General features: G+C 39.1%; 1 pseudogene; it reads left to right on the forward strand.

Moving 5' to 3' along the window:
• Positions 1–1,666: 1,666 nt before the first annotated feature.
• LOC142159606 (5S ribosomal RNA) lies at positions 1,667–1,784 on the forward strand (annotated as a pseudogene).
• The last annotated feature ends 2,323 nt before the right edge of the window (positions 1,785–4,107 follow it).

A 4,107-nucleotide genomic window follows, 5' to 3' on the forward strand; every position in this document is an offset into this window, starting at 1 on the left:
GATACGTACCTGCAGCCGTATGTGAAGAAGCAAGCAGCCTATCTGCAAGATACGACCCATGTTCTACAACTCCTTGAGGACATAAATTGGAAACCCAATTACTGGTTAATTACATGTGATGTGTCATCCTTGTACACTATCATTAAACACACAATAGGATTGGAAAGTATTAGGTTCTTTCTAGAATCAGATATTAGTATCATGCCACAACAGGTCGATTTAATTATTTCAGTCATTGAGTTCATCTTAACCCATAACTATTTTTGGTATGAGGGTGGATTCTACCTACAACAACAAGGCACTGCCATGGGTACCAGGTTCGCACCCAGCTACGCGAATCTGTATATGAGTTTTTGGGAAGACAGATTCATTTGGTCTCAACACGACTGGAGTGCGAACCTGGTACTGTGGAAACGCTATATTGACGATATTATAATCATCTGGGAGGGTTCTGAATCTACTCTACTTCCATTTCTTACATACATTAACAATAATGAGTATGGCTTAATATTTACAGCCGATTATAGCCAACTATCTATTCAATTCTTAGACCTGGAGATATTTATTAAAGATAACAAGGTTACAACAAAAACATATCATAAGCTGGTTGATGTTAACAGTTTCATCTTATCTGACAGTAATCACCACCCTAACTGGCTACATAGTATCCCATTTAGCCAATTTACTTGTGTAAGGCGTAACTGTACAGAGGTAGAGGATTACATTGTCCAAGGACAGCAAATGCAGGAACAATTTCTTGAGAAAAAATACGATCCTGTTTTAGTTAGCAGAGCTTTTAGTCAACTAAAAAAATGCTGATAGGAATCAGCTGCTCAAATACAAAAAGAATACTATAGACACAAAACAAACAGGACCCTCCAATACAGATAAGGTCTTTTTGGTATCCAATTATTCACAAGACTCAGATAGATTAACACGTATCATTAAAAAACATTGGCACATCCTAATGCAGGATGATGTACTTGGATCCATACTCGCGGACAAACCGCAGATTGTGTTTAGAAAAGCCCCAGACTTTAAATGTACACTAACGTCCAGCTATATCCCTACCACCAACTCTATGAGCCCTAAGAACTGGCTACAAAACAAGAAAAAGGGCTTCTATTACTGTGGACAATGTTCGAACTGCACTAAACTGAGATGTAGGAGTACCAGACCTATTACTGAATACCGGTCCATGAATACTGGGCAAACATTCAAAATTCAAGAATTTATCACGTGTACTAGCAGCAATGTTGTATACTTACTGCAATGCAAGTGTGGCAAACAATATGTGGGTAGAACCATTAAGCAACTGAAGGTCCGTATAAGGGAACATCTTAGAAACATCAGCATTGGCTTTGAAAACCACCATGTCTCCAAACACTTTAAAGACACACATCAGTGCGATTATGATGGTGTAGAGTTTATAGGGATCAAGAAAATTAATAAGAACTGGAGAGGGGGCAACCCTTTAAAACAACTAAACAAAGAAGAAACAAGGGCTATCTACCATCTTAAGACACTAGCCCCATTAGGTCTTAATATAGAATTTGATTTATCCTTTTAATACCAAACATGATTATATGATGGCGACACGAATAAATTCCATTATATTATTATATTGGCGCCTCGGACAGACTACTCTAGGAGGTGAGTATAGTGAACCTAAGGTCATACCTCTCTGGTTATGCCCAATCTCACCTGATCTTGGAAGCGAAGCAGAGAGGGCCAGGTAAGTAGCAGGATAGGAGACTACCTGTGAATACCTGGTACTATAGGTCCTATGTCTCCCACCAGGGGTTATGGTCCCTGTGCGACCAATACAGGAATATAACCATACTATACATGCTTTTTATCGGTCCAACCATATTGTTGGCCTCTTTATCCATATCGTGGATATACAATACAGATTTATTTGTTTTTATTTATTTTTATATTTTTTTTTCATTTTTTATTCCATACTTATTTAATGCATTAATATATGTTGTTAATAATCCTGCTCATTGTTGAAAAGTAGGACATCACATTTTAACCCCAGATTAGAATTTTTCTTTCTATAGTGGTTTCTTCCATCTACCTATGGGGTACATGTCAATAACGACACTGCACTACCTAGATCTGTGTAATTTATCTTAGTATATGTGTATATTGGTATACTCAAGTTGGTCATCCTGTATATACCATCCACAATTGCATTTAAATTGATGGACCTTAGTTTTATCTTTTTGACTATTAACTTACCATTATAATATTAGATACCCACAAGGTCCCTGATCCTTTATGCCCACTTACCTGTATCCAATTAATACCATATGGAGCACATAACCATGTATTATGGGAAGCGTTACTATCCACAACTGTACAGCGACACATATATGATCTCATATTAACTTTAAGTCACCACGCTGACATGTAATGCAACCTCTATCCATCTATTGTTATCATGAAGGTTGTATCAGGACTATTATTGTTTACTGTATACTTTTATTATAACATGAACTTCCAGCCAGAATCTATATACGGACAATCCGTTTTGGATAACCAATCACCTTCTCCTGTGCTTTATTTAAACTACCCACCATGGACACTCAATAAACCCTTGAAAAAGTCCAGATAGGACGAAACGCGTTGGATCACGCCCACTTTACGTAACGTCACTCCGATATCCACCACGAGGGATCTCCTACAGAACTATGCCCTGCACAGCTCTAGCTCATCGGGACTAACAGCGATTTTTCTGCCCTGCCGCGCGGCCAGTGTGAGGGATCTTAACAGCAAGTATTCGTACTCGTAACATTAGCTCACTCCCTTTATGGACATATGACTGGATTCTCTCCCCCCATTCGTATTCACCATCTGTAAGGACACATATTGGTGTTATTAACACCACACAGAATTCTATTTTTTACTAGGACATTTGTTTATATCTACATCTGCCATTGCTCAGGAACCCGTTACAAACTTACTTCATTGACATTTGGCTGGAGGCTATCATTATTTTATTGTATAACATTTGTTGATTTTATTGTGCAAACACCTATGGTTTTTACTTAATGGTATTCATCATGTTGTTTCTATTATTGTAAATTTGATTGTTTTTACAATAGTGACAAAGAAGGTAGTTTTGAACCTATGTCTGTAATATTTAGGATGTATTAAAATGTTATTTATTTGCCATTTTGCACTCAGCTTTTTACCACATTTATTTGTATGTATATTAGTTAGGTATCTATAGTCAATGAGTGCCTAGTTAACCCTGTTCATAATTTTGAAGTATGACTTCCCAGCCCATAAGATTCGCCACCATTAATGTGGCGTCTATTCTGTCCAAACACGGTCATTACATGGCCTTTGATTTTTTTCAGCGCGGTTGAGGCTGACTTTTTATTTTTGCCGGAGACCAGATTAGGTCATCTAGCAGACATACATAAAGCCAAAAGAGAGTGGAGGCGTGGGCCCTCGTACTGGTCTCTTGCGGCCGAGCCATACGGTGGGGTGGTGGTGATTTTTACCGGCATGATAACTGTCTAGCGAGTTATAGAATTAGAGGTAGGTAGATGTAAGGTCTTGGATGTCAATCTGAGAGGACACGACGTGAGATTAATTAATGTCTACGGTCCCCAAACAAAGCAGGAGAGGAAGTGTCTTTTCAGTGCGATAAAGCCATACCTTTTTTCAGCCAGGCAGATAGTCTTTGGTGGTGACTTTAATACCGTCATTAGGCCTAAAGACAGGGGAGGTTCAAGGATTTCTCTGAGTTATGACTCCTTTTTTTTTAGCTGGTATGGTTAGACAGGCTGGTCTGGTGGATGTGCATGTTTGCCATTTTCCGGACCTCAAGGGATTCACCTACTTCAGAGGTAGCTGTAGGTCTAGGATAGATAGGTAGGATACAAAGGTTTGTCGTTAAGGAGAGCTTGAAAACCTTGGCACCAGAGCTAAGGCCAGTAGAGTTTTCTGTTCACGTTTACCTCTCTGTGTCCTTGAATGCCTCAGAGACTCTTCTGAAAGGTAGGGGCCTCTGGTGCCTGAACTCTAGGCTCCTAGATGAGGTGGTGGTAAGACAGTCCTTTAGGGACTTCTTTGAATCCCAGGAAACACTTT

This window comes from Mixophyes fleayi, chromosome 5 (assembly GCF_038048845.1).
Source record: "Mixophyes fleayi isolate aMixFle1 chromosome 5, aMixFle1.hap1, whole genome shotgun sequence".
NCBI lineage: Eukaryota > Metazoa > Chordata > Amphibia > Anura > Limnodynastidae > Mixophyes > Mixophyes fleayi.